Source organism: Nerophis ophidion, linkage group LG18, assembly GCF_033978795.1.
Source record: "Nerophis ophidion isolate RoL-2023_Sa linkage group LG18, RoL_Noph_v1.0, whole genome shotgun sequence".
Taxonomy (NCBI): domain Eukaryota; kingdom Metazoa; phylum Chordata; class Actinopteri; order Syngnathiformes; family Syngnathidae; genus Nerophis; species Nerophis ophidion.
Window position 1 is genome coordinate 50,356,784 of NC_084628.1, and position 15,823 is coordinate 50,372,606.

The following is a 15,823-nucleotide window of genomic DNA, read 5'->3' on the forward strand; positions in this document are numbered from 1 at the left end:
CGATTCTTGGTCCGCGGTCGCTGGAGACGAAGCGGTCGGTGGAAGCTTCCGGAAGGAGAGACGCGGAACTACCAAACATTTGGAGTGAATTTGGCGGCGGCGAGAGTGTCTAAATCTGTTTTGGCGGTTGAGCATAAGCTGTTTTGTGACTGGATCGAGATGGAAGGGGATAGTGACGGGATGTATGAGGATAATATGGAAATGGATAGGACTAGAGGGGAGAGAGGAAAGAAGGGGAGAGGAGGGAGTGAAGGAAAGGCGAGTACTAAAAGAGTGCATGAAGACGATGAAGAGGTTGATAAGAGGAAAAGGGTTATGATGGATGAATATAAGATCATTTATACATTTAAATCAAACCAAGATATGAATGACATTAGTTTGATGACACTGGTTAAGGGATTAAAGAAGGACATTGGAGAGGTGGAGATAGCGAAGGTGCTCAGGGACGGACGGCTGTTGATTAAATGCAAAAATGGAGAGCAAAAGAACAAAGCAATGCGATTGCAAAAACTGTGCAACAAAATAATAAAGGAAAAAATCAAAGTGGGAGAACGAAAGGGGGCAAGAGGAGTCGTGACAGGAATCCCAAGAGGAGAACATTTAGATGATCTGAAAAGAGAAATAAGAGGAGGAACTGTCACTATGATGAAAATAATGATGGCATTTAGGAACGGTGAAAAGACTGAGAGCGAATCCGTGCTAGTGCAATTTGCTGAGGAGGTCCTACCAGAGAGAATCATGATTGGGTATCTAAGCTTCTATGTTAGAGCTTACGTGCCACCCCCAGTACGTTGTTTCAAGTGCCAACACTATGGGCACATAGTAGTGTGTGTCATGTTAAGATGAGATGTGGAAGTTGTGGAGGGGAGCATGAATATGGACAATGTGGAAGTCATGAACAGGTCAAGTGTTGTAATTGTGGCGGGAATCACACAGCAGCGTATGGGGGCTGCATCAGAAGGAAACAGGCAACAGAAGTACAGCAAATCAGAGTTGAAAGAAATATTACATACGCAGAGGCAGTTAAAATAAGAAATCAAGAAAGTGCAGAACAGGACAGAAGTGAGAATAGTTCAAGAAATAAAAAACAAGAAGCAGCAAATACAGGAATTTCCATGGACAAACTAGTTGTATTCCTGGCTTACGTAATAAACTGTACAGAACAGGCTAGAAACAAGACTGAGAAAATCAAAATAATTGTCAAAGCAGCAGCAAAGTTTTTAAATGTAAAAGAACTATCCTGGGAACAGGTGCAAGGTGAGCTACAGAGAGTAGACGAGACCGAGTCATGTGACCACAATCCAACGGCATGTTAATTGTTCAGTGGAATGGCAGAAGTTTGATAGCAAACGGACAGGAATTAAAGGGATATATTAATAATATGAAAAATAAACCACATATAATATGTATTCAAGAAACATGGCTGAAGCCAAAATTAAACTTTATAATAAAAGGATATATAACGATACGTAAAGATAGGAATGATGGGCAAGGAGGAGGATGTGCCATATTTATTAAGGAAGACATGCAATATTCAATATTAAAAGTAAAACAAGAACTAGAGATAGTAGGAGTAGAAGTATGGAATAATAAAGAAAGATACAAAGTACTAAACTTCTATAATCCATGCAAGAAATTAGAAATTCACCAACTAACAACAATAATGGAGCACTGGAGTGGCAATATTATTTGGTGTGGTGACTTTAATGCACATAGCACAATGTGGGGTGAAAGGGATGACTGGAATGGGGAAACATTGGAAGCACTTTTGGAGGAAAAAGAAGTGGTGTGTGTGAATGATGGGTGGGGAACAAGGTTAGATGTCGTCACGGGTAAAGAAACAGCAATAGATTTAACACTAGTGTCACAAGGGTTAGCAGGAAAGGTGGAGTGGGAAGTAAATAAATACAGCACAATGGGAAGTGATCACTAGCCAATCTTCATTCACATAAACATAAATCATAGCACAGAAAGCACTAGGATAGAAGGAAGATGGAAGTATAATCATGGTGACTGGGGGAAATTTAGGGAAATTACCGACATAACTTTAAAGGAAGTAGATATAAATCAAGATATTGAACAATTAAATACAGATATTACGGGGTGCATAATAGAAGCAGCCGAACAGAGCATACCAAGGAATAGTATAGGGAGAAGAAGGAAGATAGTGCCGTGGTGGACACAAGAGTGCACAGATGCAATACAAGAACGGAATAGAGCATTTAGAATATTGAGAAGAACACATCATTTCCAAGACATGATCCAATATAAAAGGCATCAAGCTAGAGTAAGGTATGTTATTAAAAAAACAAGAAAACACCATTGGAGAACTTTTTGTGAAACACTAAATAGAACTACTCCTTTAAGCCAAGTGTGGGGAATGATCAAGAGAATGTCAGGGCTCAGAAAAGAACATAAAAATCATGTGATGAAAGATGGAATGCGGAGTGTGGTAGGAAATAAAGAAAAAGCAGAACTTTTAGCAAAAACCTTTGTTAAAGTGCACAGTAATGATAATTTGAGAAATGTAGAAAAACAAAAGAGAGAAGAAACAATTAGTGTAAATATTGAGGAAATGAAGGAAGACAACGATAATAGTTTTATCAACACTATGGATATGACATTTTCTTTGGATGAAATGGTTCGAATTTTAAAAAAAGTTAAAAATACGACGCCAGGGAAAGACCTGGTGAGTTATCAAATGATCAAAAATTTAGGTAGCATCGGCAAAGAAGTGGTCTTGAAATTATATAATAGGATATATGAAGAAGGAAAATTACCAGATGAGTGGAAAACAGCTGTAATAATTCCAATATGCAAGCCAGGGAAAGATCCGGAAGAGGCAGGAAATTATAGGCCGATTGCATTGACCTCAAATTTGGGCAAAGTAATGGAAAAAATGATTAATGAAAGATTAATATATTATTTAGAGTCAAAAGAAATTATAAAAAACTACCAAAGTGGTTTTCGCAAAGCAAGAAGCACAAATGACCCAGCAGTGCAGCTGGAAGAGGAAATTAGAAAGGGACAAATAAATAAAGAAAGTATAATTGCGGTATTTTTTGACATAGAGAAAGCGTATGATATGTTGTGGAAACAGGGGTTGCTGTTGAAACTAAATAGGATTGGGATTAGAGGAAGAATGTACAGATGGATAAAAGACTTTTTAACAAGTAGAACATTATTAGTAAAGATAGAGAATGAATATAGTAGAGAATACAAAGTGGAAAATGGGACCCCACAAGGGAGTATAATAAGTCCAGTACTATTTTCCATCATGATAAATGAAGTTTTTAGTGAAGTGGAAGGGTTAGTGGAGGTGGCATTGTTTGCTGATGATGGAGTGATGTGGAAGAGAGGTAGAAATACAAATTATATAGAAAAGAAGATTCAAAAAGCGGTAAATAATGTTCAAGACTGGGGGACGGCTTGGGGTTTAAGATTCTCTGTTGGAAAGACAAAAGTCATACATTTTACGAAGAGGAAAATACAAAACAAGCTCCAAATAAAACTATATGGAGAAAACATAGAAGAGGTACAAGTATTTAAATATTTAGGAATATGGTTTGATAAAAATATGAACTGGTCAACCCACATCAGCAAGATAGTGGAGAAAAGTAAAAAGGTGTTAAATATAATGAGGGCTTTGAGGGGTAAAGATTGGGGGGCTGATAGGTTGACATTGAAAACAATATATATCACTTTAATTCGGTCTGTTATCGACTACGGATGCATTATTTATCGATCTGCTTCAAAAACTCTACTTGAGAAAATAGACCGGATCCAGTCGCAGGCGTTAAGATTATGTTGTGGAGCTACTAAATCTACTCCAGTGACAGCATTACAAGTAGAAATGAATGAAAAACCTTTGGACATGAGGAGAGATCAACTCTCAGCAGTTTATTGGGCAAACTTAAAAGGATCCAAGCAAGGACATCCAACCCGTCAAGTGCTAATAAACTGCCAAGAAAAAGGGAAGAAAAAAATGAATAGTTTTGGGTGGATAATAGGAGATATATGTAAAAAAACACAAATTGACAATATTAAAGTGAGCCCTACAGTACCAATTCCTGCAATACCACCGTGGATGTATGAAAACCCAAAGGTAGACATGCAGTTACTGAAGAATAGACATTTAAATAGTTACCAAATAGAAAAACGGATTGAGGAAATGTTTTTTGATAATATTATGATATACACAGATGCATCAAAAACTATAAATAGTAAAGTAGGAGCTGCTGCAGTTATCCCACAGAGAAATATAGTATTAAATAAAAGAATTAGTGATAAACTATCTGTTTTTACGGGGGAATTGGTAGCAATTTATATGGCAGTTAACTGGATAGAGGAAAACAAAGCTAGGAAAGTAGTCGTGTGCTCGGACTCCAGCAGTGCATTGACGAGCATAAAAAACATAACATCAGAAACAAGACAAGATATAGTTTATGAAATAGTTCAGGCAATCTACAGAATAAATAAAGCGGGAGGTGTGGTAACATTTCTCTGGGTTCCTGCTCATGTAGGAGTTGAGGGAAATGAGTTAGCTGATAGATACGCAAAACAAGCAAGCACTAAAACAGAAGTAAACATGGAGATGAAGCACAGTAAAGAAGAAGTGAAGAGCATCATTAAGATAGAACACAATAAAAAGTGGCAGGATAATTGGAATAAGGAAACAAAAGGTAGAGAGTTTTACAAAGTCCAGAGGAAAGTAGGTGTAATGAGAGGAGGGGGTAGAAATAGGAAGGAAGAAGACATTATTACTAGAATGAGATTAGGACATACATATCTAAATAGTTCACTAAAATTGATAGGCAAACATACTACAGGGCTGTGTGATTTTTGCCACCAGATAGAAAATGTTGACCATGTCTTAATACAATGTAGGAAATATAATAGAGAAAGAGAAATACTGGAAAATAAGTTAGCAAAAGAAAATATTAGGTTAGAAGTGGGAGATATATTAGGATTGCATTCAGAAAACATAGGATATAAAGCAATATAAACATATTTAAAAAACACTGGGTTAAGTAAAAGAATATAGAGTAGGGATCCACCTCGGTCCACACTCCATTACAGTAGGTGGCGGTAATGCACACCAGAAGGTTGCTTGCCAACCGCCATAAAAACAAAAGAAGAAGAAGAAGAAGAAGAAGATCCTCTGCCAGAACGTAGCAACTGTACCGTAAGCTCGTCTCCAGCATCCTAGTTGAATTTTTGATCCTGATCTCTGTGCCTTTTTCCCATGCGTTAATTGTCGTGTCTTTCCTCACCCCGCAGCTCCTTGTGTGCGTTCCCGAACCACGCTGTGTGTCGTGTGCCTTTTTGGATTCCCCTTGTCTTCCTCTGGCTTCCTGGTTTTCGTTCCCTTGCTCGCCCCCGGACAAACGACGACTCTCTCCTGCCTCTCGACCACGCTTCCGCCTTGGACTTCCCTACCTGCCTTGCCCGCGCCTGACCGCTCAGCTCCTCTCAACACGCACCTCCAACACTTGCGGTAAATAACACCTCCCGTTAAATTCCACACATAGTCTTGCACCCATTTCATCTTTGTTACATACACATCAGATTTGACATACACATATATATATATATATATATATATATATATATATATATAATAATATTGTATAAATAAATTATATTGAAATATTATTGTATATATATATATATATATATATATATATCCTTGTTAAAATAAAGACGCCCCAGGCTATAAGCTTTTCCCAGTCTCTGTGCCGTCTCCTTCTCCCTGAAACCTTCACAGCGTCTCTTTTAATTATTTTCTATTTCTTCTTCTTCTTATTTTCTCTGGAACAAAAAAATACTTAAAAGTTTCCATTCTTTCTGAGGCAAAAGAGTTAATCTAAGAAAAAAAAAGATGGAAGTGAAGTGACCACTTAAAATAATATTTAGGATGGTTTTTTTTGCAATTGAAGACAACAATTGTTGGTTCTGTGATTGGGAAACACAATAAACAGTTTATTTTAAGAATGTATGCAAAGTAAATATCTGTGGGATGATGTACAATATTGGCTTTGGCTTGACACTCCAAACTTTGACTGATATTGATGTTGTTTTGGGGATGTTGAAAAAGAGAAAAAAAACATTAAAACCTTTTTTAAAACACAATACTGGATTTATTTGATACATCCACATATGTAAGTTTGTGAAAACAAAACCATCCTTTCACAAAATAAAAATCAGCTATTTTCTCTCACTTGTATGTTGCATAAAGGTCTGGAGACATACATACAAAACAATCACAAAACAATCATCATAATACTGAGTAATAACGATAATGAATAAAATAGATTATAGAGACCCAACAAATGATTCATAAAGTCACACATTTTAAAATTGTATAAAAGACAACTGTTCAAATGATGTATAAAGTAAATAATAATATGCTTCCTGAAGTGGTCCAGAAGATGTTTCAGATGTGAACCAGTACATATGTATATCATATAAAGGTGATAATCTATGGGATCATTAACAATTAGAAATACAAATATGTAATATTTTCAAATTTCAAACTATGTAATTTATAAATGTAGACTCATATTAAACAGATTGTTAGACAAACAACAATGTCACACATGTTATATGTGCTGATGTTGTTAGAAAGTCAAAATGAAAGTCTGGACAGTTTATTTCAAATCCTGCAGTTTCATTTGCTGCTGCTGTTCTCACCAGCACACTTGTGTTTTTTACACTGGTACTTAGAAGACAATCTTTCACCACACACACTGCAACTCAACACTTTCTCTCCTGGGTGTCTTCTCATGTGTCTTACAAGCTTTGATCAGTCACAAAAGCTTCTGTTGCAGATTGAACAGGAATGTGATTTTTCACCAGTGTGTGTTCTCTTGTGTACTTTCAAATATCGACTTTGTGTAAAACATTTACCACAGATTGAACAGGAAAAAGGTTTTTCTCCAGTGTGTGTTCTCATGTGTCTTTTCAAATTGTGACTTTGTGCAAAACTTTTACCACAGAGTGAACAGATAAAAGGTTTATCTCCCCAGTGCGTTCTCATGTGTAATGTCATAATGTTGACTTGTTACTAAACATTTACCACATTCTGAGCAAGAAAAAGGTCTTTCTCTAGTGCTCCCGTCCAAAGGCAAAACCCAGTAACTCAATTTTGGTCAAAACTGAGCTGAAAATAATTTTGGAGTTCCTAGGTGATATGCTTTATGTTAGTGTATGCGATATTGTAATTTGTTCCATAAGTAAGCTGTTACGCGCATGGCAGGACCTAGCAACTAACACATAACCGCGTAGATACAACAGAAAAACCTAGTATCTCAAGGGACCAATCGGAGCTTCTTTGTCAGTCGCCTTATTGTCTTTAATGAGACATTTGCACGAATGGGGGCCGACGGTCAAGCTGATTATGTGATATTATGGCAGGAGGGGATATTTGGAAGATTGGCCCAGGACGTTGCAAGCACCTTCATTAAATGTTTTGTTCTTGATTCTTCCCCTTGCATACTCTTTTGGGCAGATAACTGTGGAGGTCAAAATAAAAACTGGACGCTGCCCGATGTGCAAACGCATAATGGTGCCCACCCGAGATTGTGATAAAATATCTGGAGAAAGAGCACACGTTCATGAGAGCAGATTCAATCCATGTGTGTCTCCTCATGTGTCTTTTCAGACGACTTTGGTATTTAAAAGTTTTGTGACAGAGAGAAGATGTGAAGTGAGTGTTGTCAGTGTGACATGTCTTATCATCTTTAGAGTCTTCATCATCAGTGTCAGGAGAGTGTGACGTTGTGTCCTCACTATCTGATAGTGGAGCTAAGAGCTTGTCTGCTTGTGATCCTCCACAGTGGTCTCCATCAGCTTCTGTTGTCATGTGTTGTGTTGAGCTGCTGCTTGGAGGCTCCCCCCCTCCCCTCTCCTCACTTTCACCTTTCACCTCATCATCTTCACTCTTCACAGGGACACCAGTCACTGGGAACTCCTCCAACCATTTAGGCTGACTGATGCCCTCTTCCTCCTCTTCCTCTTTAATGTGCGGCGGCTCTTGGTCCTCCTCTTCCTCTTTAATGTGCGGCGTATCTTGGTCTTCCTCTTCCTCTTTAATGTGAGGGTTCAGTGGGTCCTCCTCTTCCTGTTTAATGTGAGGGGTCAGTGGGTCCTCCTCTTTATTTTTGATGTGTAAGTTCAGTGGGTCCTCCGCTTGCCCTTTAATGTGAAGGGTCAGTTTAACATTATGGGTCTGTGGCGTCTCATGTTCCTCTTTAATGTGGGGGGGCTGTGGCTCCTCTCCTCCGTCTTTGATGTGTTGGGAATATGGTACCTCTTCGTCCTCATGAATGTGGGGGGACTGTGGTTCCTCCTACTGCTCACGAGGAAGATGTTCTTCATCGAGGTCTGCGGGACAGGAGAAAACAAACATTCTTGATAAAAGTCCAGCTTTGCTCAGTCACATGAGACATTGTCTTGCACCAACATATGATCTCACAATCTCATCAGTTTCCCCTCACAACAGTCAGGGTACTTCCAGCTGACACATGAAGAAGACCTTCAGGGGAATGTCTTCCCAGGCCAACGTCCAATCCACCTTATTCATATAAAAACATCGTAAAAGTCATTCCTGCAATCCTTAAAGGGGAACTTAATCACAATTTCAAAATCGTTAACTCCAATAAAAATCAGTTCCCAGTGGCTTATTTTATTTTTTGAAGTTTTTTTCAAAATTTTACCCGTCTCAGAATATCCCTAAAAAAAAAAGCTTTAAAGTGCCTTATTTTCGCTCTCTCGAAGTTACTGTTCATTTTCCTGTGACGTCATAAAGTGCTGCCAATACAAACAAACAATAGCGGATACCATAGCAAGACATAGCGACATTAGCTCGGATTCAGCCTCGGATTTCAGCGGCTGAAGCGATTCAACAGATTATGCATGTATTAAAATGGATGGTAGGAGTATGGAGGCAGATAGCGAAAACGAAATTGAAAAAGAAACTGAAGCTATTGAGCGAATAGCTATTGACGCTATTCGGCCATGTCTGCGTTAGCATCGCCGGTAAAATGTGCGGACCAAACGATCAGGACTTTCGCATTGACACTGGAGCAACTTAAATCCGTCGATTGGTAAGTGTTTGTTTGGCATTAAATGTGGGTGGAAGGAAACGCTGGATGTAAATATAGTTTCAAATGTACATAGAGCGAGCCTAAATAGCATGTTAGCATCGATTGGCAGTCATGCCGCGACCAAATATGTCTGATTAGCACATAAGTCAATAACATCAACAAAACTCACCTTTGTGATTTCGTTGACTTTATTGTTGGTAATGCATCTGCTTTGAGTGTTGCAGGATATCTAGACATTCTTGCCATCTCTGTGCCATCTCTGTCATAGCATCGCCGGTAAAAACCAAACAAGGGACTTTCGCATCTCTTAACACTGGAGCAACTTAAATCCGTCGATTGGTATGTGTTTGTTTGGCATTAAATGTGGTTGGAGAGAAAGGCTGGATGCAAATAAAGCTGCAAATGAGGCATAATGCTGCAATATGTACATAAAGCTAGCCTAAATAGCATGTTAGCATCGATTAGCATGCCGTGCTAATCAATGCACATTCTACGTAAATCAACTTGAATCCGTCTCTGATGGTGTTGTTACAGCCTCCGACAACACACTGACGAGGCATGATGTCTCCAAGGTACCGGAAAACAGTCGAAAAAACGGAAAATAACAGAGCCGATTTGACACGGTGCGTGTGATGTGGTAGGGAAAAATGGCGTTGAGTACCGATGTGACTTCACGTTCTGACGTCGTCGCTCAGAGAGGGATAAACAGAAAGGCGTTTAATTCGCCAAAAACTCACCCATTTAGAGTTCGGAAATCGGTTGAAAAAATATATGGTCTTTTTTCTGCAACATCAAGGTATATATTGACTCTTACATAGGTCTGGTGATAATGTTCCCCTTTAATGGTAGACGCCATACGTGAAAGTGTGCTGTTCTCCCTTTGAATAAGTCATGCACACATGCATCCATCATCTTCCGCTTATCCGAGGTCGGGTCGCGGGGGCAGCAGCCTAAGCAGGGAAGCCCAGACTTCCCTATCTCCAGCCACTTCGTCCAGCTCTTCCCGGGGGATCCCGAGGCGTTCCCAGGCCAGCCGGGAGACATAGTCTTCCCAACGTGTCCTGGGTCTTCCCCGTGGCCTCCTACTAGCTGGACGTGCCCTAAACACATCCCGAGGGAGGCGTTCGGGTGGCATCCTGACCAGATGCCCGAACCACCTCATCTGGCTCCTCTCGATGTGAAGGAGCAGCGGCTTTACTTTGAGTTCCTCCCGGATGGCAGAGCTTCTCACCTGCTGCTGTGTTGGATCCGCTTTGGACTGGACTCTCGCGACTGTGTTGGATCCATTGTGGATTGAACTTTCACAGTATCATGTTAGACCCGCTCGACATCCATTGCTTTCCTCCTCTCTAAGGTTCTCATAGTCATTATTGTCACCGACGTCCCACTGGGTGTGAGTTTTCCTTGCCCTTATGTGGGCCTACCGAGGATGTCGTGGTGGTTTGTGCAGCCCTTTGAGATACTAGTGATTTAGGGCTATATAAGTAAACATTGATTGATTGATTGATCTCTAAGGGAGAGCCCCGCCACACGGCGGAGGAAACTCATTTGGGCCGCTTGTACCCGTGATCTTATCCTTTCGGTCATGAGCCAAAGCTCATGACCATAGGTGAGGATGGGAACGTAGATCGACCGGTAAATTGAGAGCTTTGCCTTCCGGCTCAGCTCCTTCTTCACCACAACGGATCGATACAAGGTCCGCATTACTGAAGACGCCGCACCGATCCGCCTGTCGATCTCACGGTCCACTCTTCCCCCACTCGTGAACAAGACTCCTAGGTACTTGAACTCTTCCACTTGGGGCAGGGTCTCCTCCCCAACCCGGAGATGGCACTCCACCCTTTTCCGGGCGAGAACCATGGACTCGGACTTGGAGGTGCTGATTCTCATTCCGGTCGCTTCACACTCGGCTGCGAACCGATCCAGTGAGAGCTGAAGATCCCGGTCAGAAGAAGCCATCAGGACCACATCATCTACAAAAAGCAGAGACCTAATCCTGCAGTCACCAAACCAGATCCCCTCAACGCCTTGGCTGCGCCTAGAAATTCTGTCCATAAAAGTTATGAACAGAATCGGTGACAAAGGACAGCCTTGGCGGAGTCCAACCCTCACTGGAAACGTGTCCGACTTACTGCCAGCAATGCGGACCAAGCTCTGGCACTGATCATACAGGGAGCGAACTGCCACAATAAGACAGACCCGTACCCCATACTCTCTGAGCACTCCCCACAGGACTTCCCGAGGGACACGGTCGAATGCCTTCTCCAAGTCCACAAAGCACATGTAGACTGGTTGGGCAAACTCCCATGCACCCTCAAGAACCCTGCCGAGAGTATAGAGCTGGTCCACAGTTCCACGACCAGGACGAAAACCACACTGTTCCTCCTGAATCCGAGGTTCGACTATCCGTCGAAGCCTCCTCTCCAGTACACCAGAATAAACCTTACCGGGAAGGCTGAGGAGTGCGATCCCACGATAGTTGGAACACACCCTCCGGTCCCCCTTCTTAAAGAGAGGGACCACCACCCCGGTCTGCCAATCCAGAGGTACCGCCCCCGATGTCCACGCGATGCTGCAGAGTCTTGTCAACCAAGACAGCCCCACAGCATCCAGAGCCTTAAGGAACTCCGGACGGATCTCATCCACCCCCCGGGGCCTTGCCGCCGAGGAGCTTTTTAACTACCTCAGCGACCTCAGCCCCAGAAATAGGAGAGTCCACTACAGATTCCCCAGGCACCGCTTCCTCAAAGGAAGACGTGTTGGTGGGATTGAGGAGGTCTTCGAAGTACTCCCTCCACCGATCCACAACATCCGCAGTCGAAGTCAGTAGAACACCATCCGCACCATACACGGTGTTGATAGTGCACTGCTTCCCCTTCCTGAGGCGGCGTATGGTGGTCCAGAATCGCTTCGAAGCCGTCCGGAATTCGCTTTTCATGGCTTCCCCGAACTCTTCCCATGTCCAAGTTTTTGCCTCCGCGACCGCTAAAGCTACACACCGCTTGGCCCGTCGGTACCCGTCTACTGCCTCCGGAGTCCTATGAGCCAAAAGAACCCGATAGGACTCCTTCTTCAGCTTGACGGCATCCCTCACTGCTGGTGTCCACCAACGGGTTCTGGGATTACCGCCACGACAGGCACCAACAACCTTGCGGCCACAGCTCCAATCAGCCGCCTCGACAATAGAGGTTCGGAACATGGTCCACTCGGACTCAATGTCCCGCACCTCCCTCGTGACATGTTCAAAGTTCTCCCGGAGGTGTGAATTGAAACTCTCTCTGACAGGAGACTCTGCCAGACGTTCCCAGCAGACCCTCACAATGCGTTTGGGCCTCCCAGGTCTGTCCGGCATCCTCCCCCACCATCGCAGCCAACTCACCACCAGGTGGTGATCGGTAGAAAGCTCCGCCCCTCTCTTCACTCGAGTGTCCAAAACATAAGGCCGCAAATCCGATGACATAACTACAAAGTCGATCATGGAACTGCGGCCTAGGGTGTCCTGGTGCCAAGTGCACATATGGACACCCTTATGTTTGAACATGCTGTTCGTTATGGACAATCCGTGACAAGCACAAAAGTCCAATAACAAAACACCACTCGGGTTTAGATCCGGGCAACCATTCTTTCCAATCACGCCTCCAATACATGTTTAGTGTATAAATATTAAATACATGTTTAGTGTATAAATGTTAAATACATGTTTAGTTTATGAATATTAAATACAGGTTTACTGTATGAATGTTAAATACATGTTTAGTTTATGAATATTAAATACATGTTTAGTGTATTAATATTAAATATATATTAAGTTTATTAAAATTAAATACATGTTTTTGTATTAATATTAAATACATGTTAAGTGTATAAATATTAAATACATGTTTAGTGTATTAATATTAAATACATGTTTAGTGTATGAATATTAAATACACGTTTAGTGTATAAATATTAAATACACGTTTAGTGTAAAAATATTAAATATATGTTTAGTTTATTAAAATTAAATACATGTTTTTGTATTAATATTAAATACATATTAAGTGTAAGAATAATAACTACATGTTTATTGAATGAATATTAAATACATGTTTAGTGTATAAATATTTAATACATGTTTAGTGTATTAATATTAAATACATGTTTAGTGTATTAATATTAAATATATGTTTAGTTTATTAAAATTAAATACATATTTTTGTATTAATATTAAATACATGTTTAGTGTATTAATATTAAATACATGTTTAGTGTATTAATATTAAATATATGTTTAGTTTATTAAAATTAAATACATATTTTTGTATTAATATTAAATACATGTTTAGTGTATTAATACTCCTCTCTGAGCTGCTACCTTACCGTGGTAGAGGAGTTTGCGTGTCCCAATGATCCTAGGAGCTATGTTGTCTGGGGGCTTTCATGCCCCCTGGTAGGGTCTACCAAGACAAACAGGTCCTAGGTGAGTGATCAGACAAAGAGCAGCTCAAAGACTCAAAGACTTCTATGGAATTACAACGAAATGAACCCAGATTTCCCTCGCCCGGACGTGGGTCACCGGGGCCCCCCTCTGGAGCCAGGCCCGGCTCCCATGGGGCCCGGCCGGGCACAGCCCGAAGAGGCAACGTGGGTCACCCCTCCAATGGGCTCACCACTCATAGGAGGGGCCATAGAGGTCGGGTGCATTGTGAGCTGGGCGGCAGCCGAAGGCAGGGCACTTGGCGGTCTGATCCTCGGCTACAGAAGCTAGCTCTTGGGACGTGGAACGTCACCTCACTGGGGGGGAAGGAGCCTGAGCTAGTGCGCGAGGTAGAGAAGTTCCGGCTGGATATAGTCGGACTCACCTCGACGCACAGCAAGGGCTCTGGAACCAGTTCTCTCGAGAGGGACTGGACCCTCTTCCACTCTGGCGTTGCCGGCAGTGAGAGGCGACGGGCTGGGGTGGCAATTCTGGTTGCCCCCCGGCTCAAAGCCTGCACGTTTGAGTTCAACCCAGTGGACGAGAGGGTAGCTTCCCTTCGCCTTCGGGTGGGGGGACGGGTCCTGACTGTTGTTTGTGCTTACGTACCAAACGGCAGTTCAGAGTACCCACCCTTTTTGGGTACACTCGAGGGAGTACTGGAAAGTGCTCCCACGGGTGATTCCCTTGTCCTACTGGGGGACTTCAACGCTCATGTTGGCAACGACAGTGAAACCTGGAGAGGCGTGATTGGGAAGAATGGCCGCCCGGATCTAAACCCGAGTGGTGTTTTGTTATTGGACTTCTGTGCTTGTCACGGATTGTCCATAACAAACACCATGTTCAAACATAAGGGTGTCCATATGTGCACTTGGCACCAGGACACCCTAGGCCGCAGTTCCATGATTGACTTTGTAGTTGTGTCATCGGATTTGCGGCCTTATGTTTTGGACACTCGGGTGAAGAGAGGGGCGGAGCTTTCTACCGATCACCACCTGGTGGTGAGTTGGCTGCGATGGTGGGGGAGGATGCCGGACAGACCTGGCAGGCCCAAACGCATTGTGAGGGTCTGCTGGGAACGTCTGGCAGAGTCTCCTGTCAGAGAGAGTTTCAATTCACACCTCCGGGAGAACTTTGAACATGTCACGAGGGAGGTGCGGGACATTGAGTCCGAGTGGACCATGTTCCGAACCTCTATTGTCGAGGCGGCTGATTGGAGCTGTGGCCGCAAGGTTGTTGGTGCCTGTCGTGGCGGTAATCCCAGAACCCGTTGGTGGACACCAGCAGTGAGGGATGCCGTCAAGCTGAAGAAGGAGTCCTATCGGGTTCTTTTGGCTCATAGGACTCCGGAGGCAGTGGACGGGTACCGACGGGCCAAGCGGTGTGCAGCTTTAGCGGTCGCGGAGGCAAAAACTCGGACATGGGAAGAGTTCGGGGAAGCCATGGAAAACGACTTCCGGACGGCTTCGAAGCGATTCTGGACCACCATACGCCGCCTCAGGAAGGGGAAGCAGTGCACTATCAACACCGTGTATGGTGCGGATGGTGTTCTGCTGACTTCGACTGCGGATGTTGTGGATCGGTGGAGGGAATACTTCGAAGACCTCCTCAATCCCACCAACACGTCTTTCTTTGAGGAAGCGGTGCCTGGGGAATCTGTAGTGGACTCTCCTATTTCTGGGGCTGAGGTCGCTGAGGTAGTTAAAAAGCTCCTCGGCGGCAAGGCCCCGGGGGTGGATGAGATCCGCCCGGAGTTCCTTAAGGCTCTGGATGCTGTGGGGCTGTCTTGGTTGACAAGACTCTGCAGCATCGCGTGGACATCGGGGGCGGTACCTCTGGATTGGCAGACCGGGGTGGTGGTCCCTCTCTTTAAGAAGGGGGACCGGAGGGTGTGTTCCAACTATCGTGGGATCACACTCCTCAGCCTTCCCGGTAAGGTTTATTCAGGTGTACTGGAGAGGAAGCTTCGCCGGATAGTCGAACCTCGGATTCAGGAGGAACAGTGTGGTTTTCGTCCTGGTCGTGGAACTGTGGACCAGCTCTATACTCTCGGCAGGGTTCTTGAGGGTGCATGGGAGTTTGCCCAACCAGTCTACATGTGCTTTGTGGACTTGGAGAAGGCATTCGACCGTGTCCCTCGGGAAGTCCTGTGGGGAGTGCTCAGAGAGTATGGGGTATCGGACTGTCTTATTGTGGCGGTCCGCTCCCTGTATGATCAGTGTCAGAGCTTGGTCCGCATTGCTGGCAGTAAGTCGGACAC

The 15,823-nt window shown here is 43.2% G+C and overlaps 2 protein-coding genes across 3 annotated transcripts in view; both read left to right on the forward strand.

Annotated features, from left to right (window-relative positions):
• The window catches only part of LOC133537310 (oocyte zinc finger protein XlCOF22-like), a 340,825-nt gene that overhangs the window by 114,005 nt on the left and 210,997 nt on the right, over positions 1–15,823 (forward strand). The gene's annotated exons all lie outside the window — the stretch shown is intronic.
• The window catches only part of LOC133537307 (oocyte zinc finger protein XlCOF6.1-like), a 275,459-nt gene that overhangs the window by 76,445 nt on the left and 183,191 nt on the right, over positions 1–15,823 (forward strand). The window lies entirely within an intron of this gene.